This window comes from Salmo salar, chromosome ssa02, assembly GCF_905237065.1.
Source record: "Salmo salar chromosome ssa02, Ssal_v3.1, whole genome shotgun sequence".
NCBI lineage: Eukaryota > Metazoa > Chordata > Actinopteri > Salmoniformes > Salmonidae > Salmo > Salmo salar.
The window spans coordinates 76,082,865-76,098,589 of NC_059443.1; the positions used below are offsets into that span (position 1 = coordinate 76,082,865).

The 15,725-nt window shown below is 47.1% G+C and overlaps 1 protein-coding gene across 2 annotated transcripts in view; it reads left to right on the forward strand.

Annotated features, from left to right (window-relative positions):
• LOC106564162 (myosin heavy chain, fast skeletal muscle) overlaps positions 1-15,725 on the forward strand; it is a 530,774-nt gene that overhangs the window by 79,854 nt on the left and 435,195 nt on the right. The gene's annotated exons all lie outside the window — the stretch shown is intronic.

The following is a 15,725-nucleotide window of genomic DNA, read 5'->3' on the forward strand; positions in this document are numbered from 1 at the left end:
TATTACTCAGCAAACAGCTTTTTAATACCATAAAAAATATTGTACTTTAGTTAAAGGAGCAATCTGGGAATCCAACAACAACAAAGTGGTACCACAACAAAGCAGTCACTTTTTTTGTTAAACAGCTGAGGGATTAGGCTGGAGAAATGCAGGTTATTTTCTAAATGTAATCCATTACAGTTACTAGTTACCTGTCCAAAATTGTAATCAGTAACGTAACTTTTGGATTACCCAAAATCAGTAACGTAATCTGATTACATTTTGTTACTTTTAGATTACTTTCCCCTTAAGTGGCATTAGAAAAATACAAAAATGCATGTTACCAATTGAACGACATCTATTGCAGGACAAATCAGTGTTAGTGTTTACATAGCTGGCCATATATGGATGTTCAATTTTACTTTGTGGTGGTTATGTAGGCTTCTTCTAACCCATCGCTTTCCACTACATATAATAATACGATTACATTTTATCTTTACATTAAAATCCAAAGCATATCAGAATTCCAGTCATTCCAATAATGTTATACCCCTTGATCTTCAAGAATAGGACTTGGAAATATGGGAGTATAGATTAGCCAAATTGTTTATCCTGAGCATAACCCCAAAACGAAGGACTTATTAGCCAGCCCTACTCTGTTGTTTATGATTTTGTTGTCATGGAGGACTGATTGGGCTCATTGATTCAAGTTGAAAAAGAAATGCTCCGTTCATGGAATGCCATGCTTTGAGCTCTACTGAAAAGTGCTATTTACATGTGAGAAATGAATGCCATATGCTGCATTTGCTATAGGCCTATTGCTTACCTTTTTGTTGGTGACATTTTGATATCTTGATAATATGCAGCTTTTCAAAGGGAAAATCGACAGATGAAACAATATCAAAACGGCCACCCTGCCTCTGTTTTGGTAAAATGTAACCACTCTCAGATTAATAGACAGCCATGAATGCAAGTACTGACCATCCATGACATCAAAAGTATTGTTTTATCCATGTTATGAGGCTCTCACAGTGTTTGTTTACATTAACAATGTTTACAAACATTGGAATAAAACAAGCTTATATTTTGGATTCTCATGGAGTGTGACAGTTGAACTAAGCTCATGAGGCATTTCTAAGTTATATTCTTCAATAATAAATGTATATATATATAATATGTGTAATATGTAATATATATATATATATATATATATATATATCATGTATGTAGATGTAAGAACTACAGATTGCCCCTTTAAGTCTATCAAAAGTGTCGGAGTTTGAGCATGTGTCCATTAGGCCTATGGGATATATTTTTTTTTATCAGCATGAATTAGATTGAGCAATAAAAGCCTCACTTTTATTCTATAGACTGGGATCCGCACTATGCACCTGTTGCAAGAACGCATTTTTCACTGGCAATCCACTGGTTTCAAAAACAATTATTGATAGGCAACTTAAACTTCTTGAATTCAACCATTATTGGGTTCAAATGCACATTTAGATTTGTGAACAGCCATCCAGAACACCCACAATCCGTAAGGCGCAAATAGCTAAATGAGAGCGCAGCAGTGTGATTCACATCAATATGCTATGAAGATATCAATAATAAGTGATATCCGTATCGCCGTAGACTACACCACTGCTGTCATCCTTACCTACAAGCGTTTATATAAGCTCTTTTCCCCGATCCGTCAAACACATTTGTTGTGTCATCATAGTGGTCTCTGAGTCATGATCAGACTCGCTCATGTTGAACACATTTAAACTTGTGCCTTTTTTCAATGTTGATTTGAATGTCATTTAGAAAGCAGTAGTGTCAAAGATTTTTTCTGAATTTAAAAGTAATCATCTAGTTTTTCAAAAGAATCTAATCTGATTACAATATTTTTGCTGGTAATGTAACCGAATACAATTACAGTTATTTTGTCTCGTTCTTCGAAAGGAGCGAACCAAGGCGCAGCGTGCATATAATCCACATACTTTATTTCAAAGTGAAACTTAACAAAAACAACAAAGAATAAACGAACGTCCAGTACAGAGCGCACTTAGGCACTAACTGAAAACAATATCCCACAACACAGGTGGGAAAAATGGGCAACTTAAGTATGATCCCCAATTAGAGACAACAATAATCAGCTGCCTCTAATTAGGAACCATACCAAAACACCAACATAGAAATATAATGACTAGAACACACCCGAGTCACACCCCGAGGGCTCTCTATGGTCAGGGCGTGACAGTACCCCCCCCCCCCCCAAAGGTGCGGACTCTGGCCGCACAACCTGAAACCAGATGGGGAGGGTTAGGGGGGTGACTAGTGTCGGTGGCGGCTCCGGTGCGGGTCTTAGCACCCGCCCAGACCACGGATCCGGCCATTGAGCCGGGCTGAACGCTGTGCCCAACTGGGCACCGGAGCAGAGGAAAGCTCCGGCCATGGAGCTGGACTGGATGCCGTGCCTGGACTGGGCACCGGCGCAGAAGAAGATTCCGGCTATGGAGCTGGGTTGGACACCGTGCCTGGACTATGCACCGGCGCAGAGGAAGGCTCCGGCCTTGGGAGTGGGACTGGACACCGTGCCTGGACTGGGCACCGGCGCAGATGAAGGCTCCGGCCCTGGAGCGGGACTGGATGCCGTGCCTGGACTGGGCACCGGCGCAGAGGAAGGCTCGGCCCTGGAGCGGGACTGGACGCCATGCCTGGACTGGGCATCGGGGCAGAGGAAGGCTCCTGCCATGGAGCGAGACTGGATGCCGTGCCTGGACTGGGCACCGGCGCAGAGGAAGGCTCCGGCCTAGGAGCGGGACTGGACACTGAGCCTGGACTGGGCATCGGCGTAGAGGAAGGCTCCGGCCATGGAGATGGGTTGGACGCCGTGCTCCGAATCGTTGACCGTCACTGGAAGCTCCGAACCATTGACCGTCGCTTGAAGGCTCCGGACCGTTGACCGTCGCTGAAGGCTCTGGACCGTTGACCGTCGCTGGAAGCTCTGGACCGTGAACCGTCGCTGAAAGCTCCGGACCGTGAACCGTCGCTGAAAGCTCCGGACCGTGAACCGTCGCTGGAAGCTCCAGACCGTGAACCGTCGCTGGAAGCTCCGGACCGTGAACCATCGCTGGCAGCTCTGGACTGTGAACCGTCGCTGGAGGTTCCGGGCTGTAGACCGTCGCTGGAAGCTCCGGACCGTGAACCGTCGCTGGCAGCTCTGGACTGTGAACCGTCGCTGGAGGTTCCGGGCCGTAGACCATCGCTGGAAGCTCCAGACCGTGAACCGTCGCTGGAAGCTCTGAACTGTGAACCGTCGCTGGAGGTTCCGGACTGTTGACCGTCACTGGAAGTCTCCGAACCATTGACCGCTTCGGACGAGTGCTGGCCCGTTGACCGCTGGACGCTCTGGACCGTACGCGGAAGCCGGACCGACCGTCGCAGCTGCCCGGACCGTGAACCGTCGCTGGAAGCTCCAGACCGTGAACCGTCGCTGGAAGCTCCGGACCGTGAACCATCGCTGGCAGCTCTGGACTGTGAACCGTCGCTGGAGGTTCCGGGCTGTAGACCGTCGCTGGAAGCTCCGGACCGTGAACCGTCGCTGGCAGCTCTGGACTGTGAACCGTCGCTGGAGGTTCCGGGCCGTAGACCATCGCTGGAAGCTCCAGACCGTGAACCGTCGCTGGAAGCTCTGAACTGTGAACCGTCGCTGGAGGTTCCGGGCTGTAGACCGTCACTGGAGTCTCCGGACCATACACACGCACTGGTGGACGAGTGCTGGGAGCCGGCACAGGACGTACCGGGCTGGAGAGGCGCACTGGAGGCCTGGTGCGTGGAGCCGGCACAGGTGGCACTGGACTGGGGAGGCGCACTGAAGGCCTGGTGCGTGGAGCTGGCACAGGTGGCACCGGACTGGGGAGGCGCACTGAAGGCCTGGTGCGTGGAGCCGGCACAGGTGGCACCGGACTGATGACACACTCTTCAGGGCGAATGCGAGGAACCGGCACAGGACGTACCGGGCTGGGGAGGCGCACTGGAGACCTGGTGCGTGGAGCCGACACAGGTGGCACCAGACTGATGACACGCTCTTCAGGGCGAGTGCAAGGAACCGGCACAGGACGTACCGGGCTGGGGAGGCGCACTGGAGTCCTGGTGCGTGAAGCCGGCACAGGTGGCACCGGACTGATGACACGCTCTTCAGGGTGAATGCAAGGAACTGGCACAGGTGGCACTGGACTGCAGAGGCACACTGGAGACCTGGTGCGTGGAGCCGGCACAGATGGCACCAGACTGATGACGTGCTCTTCAGGGTGAGTGCGAGGAACCGGCACAGGTGGCACCGGACTGGGGAGGCGCACTGGAGACCTGGTGCATGGAGCCGGCACAGATGACACCGGACTGATGACACGCTCTTCAGGGCGAATGCGGTGCAGAACACACCTACATAGCATTGCTCTCCTTTCTCTCTCCTCCAACTGCTCCATCAGCTCACCGACGGTCTCTGGTCTCTCTGAGGCTCGACCGACAGCCCTTTGTGCCCCCCCCCCAAAAAAATATTGGGGTTTCTGTGGCCGCGGACCACGGCGTCATCGCTGTCCTTCCAACTTCCTTGGTGTCTCCTTCCAAGGAAGGGTCTCACATCCTCCCAGGATTTTCTCCCATGTCCAAAACTCCTTAACCTCCTTAACACGCTGCTTGGTCCTGCATTGGTGGGATATTCTGTCACGTTCGTCGAAAGGAGCGGACCAAGGCGCAGCGTGTGTATAGTTCCACATACTTTATTTCAAAGTGAAACTGAACAAAAACAACGAAGAATAAACAAACGTCCAGTACAGAGCGCACTTAAGCACTAACTGAAAACAATATCCCACAATACAGGTGGGAACAATGGGCAACTTAAATATGATCCCCAACTAGAGACAACGATAATCAGCTGCCTCTAATTGGGAACCATACCAAAACACCAACATAGAAATATAACGACTAGAACACCCCCGAGTCACGCCCTGACCTAAAGCACCATAGAGAACCCAGAGGGCTCTCTATGGTCAGGGCGTGTCATATTTAGTATTCCGTTACTCCCCAACCCTGGAGAAATGTAACCACTCTCCAGTTCTCAGACTCAGGATGTAAAAACTGACCATCCAAAATAGGGTTGAATATTTTCCCTGTTCCATCCCGAGAATAAATCATTTTTCTCCCGGGTAACCCAGTATTTTCAACCCAAACCGAAAGTGTCATTCTAAAGGATAGTCTATAATGGATATAATATGTCTGGATTTGATTAGAGATTTGACCTACATGAAAATTCAAGCCTGATGCTACCTGAGCCTGATAAGCCATACATTAAATAATTTTTTTAGCTCAAGCCCCAAAAAGTCCAAAATGACTGTGCCGTTATCCCACTGAGTGTACAAAACATTAAGGACACCTGCTCTCTCCATGACATAGACTGACCAGGTGAGTCCAGGTGAAAGATATGTCCCTTATTGATGTCACTTGTTAAATCCACTTCAAATCAGTGTAGATGGTGCTGCCAGACCCATGGTAGAGTGGGCGTATACACCGCTAGGTAACCATTGCCTCTTGCTGCTCTATGCCACGGAGATAGCCTCCACAATCCAGTGGGAGAGATGCTGCTTAGAGAGCGACTTGCCGCAAACTGGATTAGCAAAACAGACAAAAGGTTGGTCACATAAATGGATATCCCGTGTCCGTTCAATGTACGTGTGTAAATCTCCCACCGGACACAGGGCATGTAACTTCTGCTGCTCTTCAGAAGCCAAAGGAAGAGTCAAAAATGGAAATAGCTGAAAAGCTAAAGACCTGTAGGACATAGCCATGACGTTCGGGTAAAGGACGCATTTGGACGAACTGCGTACAAGAAGGGTGAACGGGTAACGCTGAGACAGTGGCCATGTACACTTTTAACAGAAAGGAATCAAATCAAATGCGCCGAATACAACAGGTGCATACCTTACCATGAAATGCTTACTTACAAGCCCCAACAATGCAGTTCAAGAAAGAGTTAAGAAAATATTTACTAAATTAACTAAAGTAAAAAATAATAAAAATTAACACAATAAAATAACAATAACGTGGCTCTATTCAGGGGATACTGGTACCGAGTCAATGTGCAGGGGTACAGGTTAGTCGAGATAATTTGTACATGTAGGTATGGGTAATGTGAATATGCATAGATAATAGACAGCGTGTCAATCTAAATAGTCCGGTGGCCATTTGATTAATTGTTACAGCAGTCTTATAGCTTGGGGGTTGAAGCTGCTAAGGAGCCTTTTGGTCCTAGACTTGGCGCTCCGGTACCGCTTGCTGTACGGTAGTAGAGAGAACAGTCTATGACTTCGGTGACTGGAGTCTTTGACAATTTTTTGGGCCTTCCTCTGTCACCGCCTAGTATATAGGTCCTGGATGTCAGGAAGCTTGGCCCCAGTGATGTACTGGGCCGTACACACAACCCTCTGTGGCGCCTTGTGGTCAGATGCCGAGCAGTTGCCATACCAGGCGGTGATGCAACTGGTCAGGAGGCTTTCAAATTTTTTGAGCATCTGGGGACCCATGCCAAATCTTTTCAGTCTCCTGAGGAGGAAAGGTGTTGTTGTGCCCTCCTCACGACTGTCTAGGTGTGTTTGGACCATGATAGTTTGTTGGTGATGTGGACACCAAGGAACTTTAATCTCTCGACCCGCTCTGCTACAGCCCCGTCGATATTAATGGTAGCCTGTTTGGCCCGCTTTTTCCTGTAGTCCACGATCAGCTCCTTTGTCTTTCTCACGTTAAGGGAGAGGTTGTTGTCCTGGCACCACACTGCCAGGTTTCTGACCTCCTCCCTGTAGGCTGTCTCATTGTTGTTGGTGATCAGGCCTACCACTGTTGTGTCGTGAGCAAACTTAGTGATGGTGTTGGAGTCGTGTTTGACCACGCAGTCGTGGGTGAACAGGGAGTACAGGAGGGGACTAAGCATGCACCCCTGAGGGGCCACAGTGTGGAGGATCAGCGTGGCAGACGTGTTGTTGCCTACTCTTACCACCTGTGGGCAGCCCGTCAGGAAATCCAGGATCCAGTTGCAGAGGGAGGTGTTTAGTCCCAGGGTCCTTAGCTTAGTGATGAGCTTTGAGGGCACTATGGTGTTGAACGCTGAGCTGTAGTCCACGAACAGCATTCTCACATAGGTGTTCCTTTTGTCCAGGTGGGAAAGGGCAGTGTGGAGTGTGATTGAGATTGCGCCGTCTGTGGATCTGTTGGGGCGATATGCGAATTGGAGTGGGTCTAGGGTTTCCGGGATGATGGTGTTGATGTGAGCCATGACCAGCCTTTCAAAGCACTTCACGGCTACCGACGTGAGTGCTATGGGGCAGTAATCTTTTAGGCAGGTTACCTTCGCTTCCTTGGGCACAGGGACTATGGTGGTCTGCTTGAAACATGTAAGTATTACAGACTTGGTCAGGGAGAGGTTGAAGACATTTGCCAGTGTACGAGGCCACTGGTGCGCCAGAGTGTCCGTTCCCAACAGGTCCCTAATTATTTAGTAGGGAGAGAGACAGAGTCTGTTGATACACGCCACCATTGACAAACATGAGAGTTCTGACCAGTACCAGCCGGCCCGACAAAAACTCTGGGTAATGACATGCAGTGCGCTCCGCACCAGTGTCCGATCCCCCAAATCGAGTTGCTTTCGAACCATCTATGTTTCGGCTAACGTCTTCGCTTAACAAGACCGAAAGTTACAGCTGCCACTGAAAAAAACAGGGGAGACTGAAGTAGTCATACTAAATGCTAATTGTTTAAGACCCCCCCCCACACACACACACACAACACAACAGGCCTTAGAATTTGCAAGACAATTGTAGAAATAGGACTGAAATAGACCCGTTTAGGGGGGGAAAAAAAACATTTTTATGCATTCTGTAATGTTATTCTTATCCAGATTTACCAGAGGGTTCAAATTTCAATGAGTTAGAGGCTAGATAGCTTTGTCAGCAGAGGCTTCACACTTATGAGATGGATATAAATATACTGCTCAAAGAAATAAAGGGAACACTTAAACAACACATCCTAGATCTGAATGAAAGAAATCATCTTATTAAATACTTTTTTCTTTACATAGTTGAATGTGCTGACAACAAAATCACACAAAAATAATCAATGGAAATCCAATTTATCAACCCATGGAGGTCTGGATTTGGAGTCACACTCAAAATTAAAGTGGAAAACCACACTACAGGCTGATCCAACTTTGATGTAATGTCCTTAAAACAAGTCAAAATGAGGCTCAGTAGTGTGTGTGGCCTCCACGTGCCTGTATGACCTCCCTACAACGCCTGGGCATGCTCCTGATGAGGTGGCGGATGGTCTCCTGAGGGATCTCCTCCCAGACCTGGACTAAAGCATCCGCCAACTCCTGGACAGTCTGTGGTGCAACGTGGCATTGGTGGATGGAGCGAGACATGATGTCCCAGATGTGCTCAATTGGATTCAGGTCTGGGGAACGGGCGGGCCAGTCCATAGCATCAATGCCTTCCTCTTGCAGGAACTGCTGACACACTCCAGCCACATGAGGTCTAGCATTGTCTTGCATTAGGAGGAACCCAGGGCCAACCGCACCAGCATATGGTCTCACAAGGGGTCTGAGGATCTCATCTCGGTACCTAATGGCAGTCAGGCTACCTCTGGCGAGCACATGGAGGGCTGTGCGGCCCCCCAAAGAAATGCCACCCCACACCATGACTGACCCACCGCCAAACCGGTCATGCTGGAGGATGTTGCAGGCAGCAGAACGTTCTCCACGGCATCTCCAGACTCTGTCACGTCTGTCACGTGCTCAGTGTTAACCTCCTTTCATCTGTGAAGAGCACAGGGCGCCAGTGGCGAATTTGCCAATCTTGGTGTTCTCTGGCAAATGCCAAAAGTCCTGCACGGTGTTGGGCTGTAAGCACAACCCCCACCTGTGGACGTCGGGCCCTCATACCACCCCCATGGAGTCTGTTTCTGACCGTTTGAGCAGACACATGCACATTTGTGGCCTGCTGGAGGTCATTTTGCAGGGCTCTGGCAGTGTTTCTCCTGCTCCTCCTTGCACAAAGGCGGAGGTAGCGGTCCTGCTGCTGGGTTGTTGCCCTCCTACGACCTCATCCACGTCTCCTGATGTACTGGCCTGTCTCCTGGTAGCGCCTCCATGCTCTGGACACTACGCTGACAGACACAGCAAACCTTCTTGCCACAGCTCGCATTGATGTGCCATCCTGGATGAGCTGCACTACCTGAGCCACTTGTGTGGGTTGTAGACTCCGTCTCATGCTACCACTAGAGTGAAAGCACCGCCAGCATTCAAAAGTGACCGAAACATCAGCCAGGAAGCATAGGAACTGAGAAGTGGTCTGTGGTCCCCACCTGCAGAACCACTCCTTTATTGGGGGTGTCTTGCTAATTGCCTATAATTTCCACCTGTTGTCTATTCCATTTGCACAACAGCATGTGAAATTTATTGTCAATCAGTGTTGCTTCCTAAGTGGACAGTTTGATTTCACAGAAGTGTGATTGACTTGGAGTTACATTGTGTTGTTTAAGTGTTCCCTTTATTTTTTTGAGCAGTGTATAATCCACAGTGACGGGGGAGGTTGGAATGAAGGCCAAACAGTCAGTCAGACTAAATACATGGTGTCAGAAGGCAGTCATGGAGCAGTGAGCAGTTACCCACTCTGTCAGATTACTTTAGTTGCAGGTTTTGTGACATCTGTGGTTCTTAAACACAATTGCAGATGCATGCTAGGTCTCATAACGATTGGATTGATGTTTACAAAACTACAAAATTACACATTAGTTTTCTTACACTGTATGACAGCAATGCATACTTTGGTTTAGTTTCCTTGGCACTGTTTCCAAATGCTAACGTTTTAGAATTTGTGGCACTGTCACGCCCTGACCTTAGATCCTTTTATGTCTCTATTTTGGTTGGTCAGGGCGTGAGTTGGGGTGGGCATTCTATGTCCTTTTTTCTTTGTTACCGGACAGAACTGTTTGGCTGTTGTCTTTTGTTTATTTGTAAAGTGTTCTCTTTTTCCATTAACTTCTTTTTTTTACGGCCGGATAAAAAACGGACCCGATTTAATCTGGTTACTACTCCTGCCCAGAAACTAGAATATGCATATAATTAGTAGATTTGGATAGAAAACACTCTAAAGTTTCTAAAACTGTTTGAATGGTGTCTGTGAGTATAACAGAACTCATATGGCAGGCCAAAACCTGAGAAGATTCCATGCAGGAAGTGCCCTGTCTGACAATATGTTGTCCTTCTGTTGCATCTCTATCAAAATTACAGCATCTGTGCTGTTACGTGACACTTTCTAAGGCTTCCATTGGCTCTCTAAAGCCACCAGAAAGTGGAATGGGGTGTCTGCTGTCTCTGGGCAAAGTATAGGAGCAGAGTTTGTAAGTGGTCAGCCTGGGGACAGTGAGACTGGAGATGCGCGTTCACGAGAACTCGCCATTTTTTTCTTTCTCTCTTTGAATGAATACAACGTTGCCCGGTTGGAATATTATCGCTATTTTACGAGAAAAATAGCATAAAAATTGATTTTACACAGTGTTTGACATGCTTCTAAGTACGGTAATGTAATATTTTGAAATGTTTTGGCACGAAATGTGCTCGCGCGTTACCCTTCGGATAGTGACCTGAACGCACGAACAAAACGGAGGTATTTGGATATAAGTATGGATTATTTGGAACCAAAACAACATTTGTTGTTGAAGTAGAAGTCCTGGGAGTGCATTCTGACGAAGAACAGCAAAGGTAATCCAATTTTTGTAATAGTAATTCTGAGTTTAGGTGACCCCGAAGTTGGCGGATGTCAAAATAGCTAGCCGTGATGGCCGAGCTATGTACTCAGAATATTGCAAAATGTGCTTTTGCCGAAAAGCTATTTTAAAATCGGACATAGCGATTGCATAAAGGAGTTCTGTATCTATAATTCTTAAAATAATTGTTATGTATTTTGTCAACGTTTATCATGAGTAATTTAGTAAATTCACTAGAAGTTTTCGGTGGGTATGCTAGTTCTGAACGTCACATGCTAATGTAAAAAGCTGGTTTTTGATATAAATATGAACTTGATTGAACAAAACATGCATGTATTGTATAACATAATGTCCTAGGAGTGTCATCTGATGAAGATCATCAAAGGTTAGTGCTGCATTTAGCTGTGGTTTGGGTTTATGTGACATATATGCTTGCTTGGAAAATGGCTATGTGATTATTTGTGTCTATGTACTCTCCTAACATAATCTAATGTTTGCTTTCGCTGTAAAGCCTTTTTGAAATCGGACAATGTTGTTAGATTAACGAGAGTCTTATCTTTAAAATGGTGTAAAATAGTTGATTGTTTGAGAAAATTGAATTGTGGTATTTTAGTTGGTTTTGTATTTCGCGCCATGTGATGCCATTGGCTGTTGGCTAGGGGTTCCGCTGGTGGAACGGGGTTCCGCTAGCGGAACGTCTAGATGCAAGAGGTTAAATTACAATGATGAGCACTAACCACACTGCGCCTTGGCCTACTTCTTCAGACAGCCGTTACAGAACCACCCACCACAAGCGGACCAAGCAGCGTGGAGAGGAGGACTGGACATGGGAGGACATCCTGGACGGCAAGGGATCGTACACTTCGGAAGAGATCCTGGTCGGAAGGGATCGCCTCCCATGGGAACAGGTAGAGGCACTCAGAAGAGCAGAGGCAGCAGGAGAAAAGGACCAATGGCAATGGTATGAGGGAACACGGCTGGCAAGGAAGCCCGAGAGGCAGCCCCAAAAAATGTTTGGGTGGGGCACACGGGGAGTGTGGCAGAGTCAGGTTGGAGACCTGAGCCAGCTCCCCGTGCTTACCGGAAGCAGCGTGGTACTGGTCAGGCACCGTGTTATGCTGTGAAGCACACGGTGTCTCCAGTGCGCGCTCATAGCCCGGTGCGCTATAGGCCAGCCCCCCGCAAGTGCCATGCTAGAGTGGGCATCGAGCCAGGACGGGTTGTGCAGGCCGTGCGCTCCAGACCTCCAGTGCGTCTCCAGGACTCGGTCTATCCGTGCCTGCTCCCAGAGCCAGGCCTCCTGCATGTCTCCCCAGCCTGGTGAGTCCTGTGCCTGCACCCAGAGCCAGGCCTCCTGCATGTCTCCCCAGCCTGGTGAGTGCTGTGCCTGCGCCCGGAACACTGGTGACATTTAATGACCCCGTTAAAAATCAGGTGGTTCTCGGAAGCTGCTGAACAGAACATGGCGAGAGGCGGGGAGTGTGTTGTGTAATTTGGCCACCAGCTTCTTAAAGTTTTGCTACACTGTGCCTAATGAACACAACCCTGATTCTGATCCAACAAGTTGAGTACAACATTATTTAGATGACTGCGATATTAAAGTTGACTTTTAATATGACTGTTTGACATATTATGACTTTTTGGTACATGGCCCTGTTTGTTGGATAAATTGCAGGACTATAAAAGAGAGGCTCCTATCATCAGATCTTCAGTCATCCCAGATATAACAGCTGCCATAGAGGTCAAAGATATTACCAAAGCAGCAGTTAAACTGGACAACTTTCTATTCAACACCTTATATTCAACTCATTCACAGGCAGACAGGAACACTCCATTTTTCCCATGATTTAAATCCATCTTCCAATTAATAGTTTCTAAACATTGATCATTGGTGGATTGGTCTGTCACTTGTCCTGACTCTTCAAAAGCCTTGGCTAGAATGAGTCCCCTGCTCCCCCAGAGACGCTTGTGTTCCAACAGCTGCAGCTGATGGCAGGTTGTGGGATTCCCAGTTTTATTTATGTTCTCTGTTATGGACCTGACTGTGTCTTCCTACAATCTACATCATATATGGTCATATCCTCTGGTGCACGGCTCAAATGGAAAAGCAATAAAGCAAAGCCAAATTAATTTAGATATGTTGCTGTGGAAGCTGGATGTATTTCTGACACACCCACTTCTGAACATGGCCATATTGGGCTTGTAAATGAGCTGGTGCTTTTTGGTACACTTCTTGTAACTCTGCCATCGACTGTATGGGATCAAATAGGAGTTTCGAGAACAGTTCAGCAGATGTGATTTGATACCATCTCTATGACGGAGGGTCAGAAAGCAATCCTAAACAACTGCATGTATTTCTGACACCAATTTTCAGGTTGGAGAAGGTCACTGACAGTAATAATTTTGACTACTTGTTTGTCCAAAGAGCTGTAAAGCTTGCTAAAAAACACAACTCCCCATTTTATCCAAGTGTTCAACCTTGTAAATGTATTAGATTATTTTACATTTAACCCTCCGTTGACGTCACACTGCGTGTTGAAAGGTGGACCACAGAGAGATTCGATACAGGCCAGCACATTATATTGACTTTATTAGTCGACCTTGAGGTCCTAACATTGCTGACACCGTAATAGATTTACAGCGAGATATGTGATCTGGAAAATAAGATCTGAATTAACTGAGCCAAGCTGGGTTGTTTTGTGGATCCATGCCATAGCATTTGACATTTCACATCCAGATTTAAATTTGTACTGGCTGTGACATTTGAACAGTTGAATCATGTAAAGAAAATGCTGCTGTGAGCCAAGGCGCTGGGGTGTCTCAGTCAAACTCCTGTCTGTGGTGATAAAGCTACTTTGCGGCACTCCAGTCTCCTTTTCACCTCATTTAACACCAAATTGACTTACCAAAAGTCACATCTCAATAGGTGGTTCAGGCAAGTCATGAGATAGCACACGTTTGTGTGTGTGTGTGGGGGGGGTTTTCCTCTTTTGTTCTATATTGCTCCTCTATTGAAGGGGGGAGGCCGATGACATCAGGACTTCCAATCAAACCAACTCATTGAATGCCCTACTCCTTGAAGTTTGCATTTGTGTCTAAAAAATACTAAAATGCTAAAAACATATTTTGTTCAAACCTTCAGTGTGTCCTTTACTGTGTTTATATACTGCTCAAAAAAATAAAGGGAACACTAAAATAACACATCCTAGATCTGAATGGATGAAATAATCTTATTAAATACTTTTTTCTTTACATAGTTGAATGTGCTGACAACAAAATCACACAAAAATAATCAATGGAAATCCAATTTATCAACCCATGGAGGTTTGGATTTGGAGTCACACTCAAAATTAAAGTGGAAAACCACACTACAGGCTGATCCAACTTTGATGTAATGTCCTTAAAACAAGTCAAAATGAGGCTCAGTAGTGTGTGTGGCCTCCACGTGCCTGTATGACCTCCCTACAACGCCTGGGCATGCTCCTGATGAGGTGGTGGATGGTCTCCTGAGGGATCTCCTCCCAGACCTGGACTAAAGCATCCGCCAACTCCTGGACAGTCTGTGGTGCAACGTGGCGTTGGTGGATGGAGCGAGACATGATGTCCCAGATGTGCTCAATTGGATTCAGGTCTGGGGAACGGGCGGGCCAGTCCATAGCATCAATGCCTTCCTCTTGCAGGAACTGCTGACACACTCCAGCCACATGAGGTCTAGCATTGTCTTGCATTAGGAGGAACCCAGGGCCAACCGCACCGGCATATGGTCTCACAAGGGGTCTGAGGATCTCATCTCGGTACCTAATGGCAGTCAGGCTACCTCTGGCGAGCACATGGAGGGCTGTGCAAAGAAATGCCACCCCACACCATGACTGACCCACCGCCAAACCGGTCATGCTGGAGGATGTTGCAGGCAGCAGAACGTTCTCCACGGCGTCTCCAGACTCTGACACGTCTGTCACGTGCTCAGTGTGAACCTGCTTTCATCTGTGAAGAGCACAGGGCGCCAGTGGTGAATTTGCCAATCTTGGTGTTCTCTGGCAAATGCCAAACGTCCTGCACGGTGTTGGGCTGTAAGCACAACCCCCACCTATGGACGTCGGGCCCTCATACCACCCTCATGGAGTCTGTTTCAGACCGTCTGAGCAGACACATGCACATTTGTGGCCTGCTGGAGGTCATTTTGCAGGGCTCTGGCAGTGCTCCTCCTGCTCCTGTTGCACAAAGGCGAAGGTAGCGGTCCTGCTGCTGGGTTGTTGCCCTCCTACGGCCGAATCCACTAATTTGAAGGGGTGTCTACATACCTTTGACTATATAGTGTATTTAAACTCCACACTCCGACATTGCTCGTGCTAATATTTATATAAATATGTGTAAGCAACCAATACAATTTTATTTTATTTGGCTCAAATTTCCCCCTTCAAAACAACAGTTTACGTCATTGAAGACTTAAAAAAAAAACAGTATATTTCCCACTTAGATTCCATGTTGTAATACGTTGACAAATTACAACATTGATTCAACCAGTTTGTGCCCAGTGGGATGGCTGTAAAGTCAGTTGAGGTCTTTGTGGCCAAATACACAGTTGTCTAGTTCAGAATGTCTGGAGGTGTATATCAGGCACATTAAAATAACTTGAGTGTCATAAACTCTTAGACTGCATGGTGCGAATGTTGTCTCGCACCCACAAACACGCCAAGTGATTATATTCTGTCTAACAGCAGTGGCATTGTTGTCAGAATTAGGCTGTGTGGGAATGTTGGTATATATACACGCACTCCAAACAATAACCCTTGGCTGCAATGAAGACGAAAGCACAATCCAAGAAATTAAAAGGCTTTGATGGGGTCCTTCCAGATGGTCAGCCCAGCCTCCTGCTCAACTAGAGCATCCAGAATCTCCCTGGGGATTTATTTAGGTATTTCTGACACACCCATTTCTGAACATGGCTA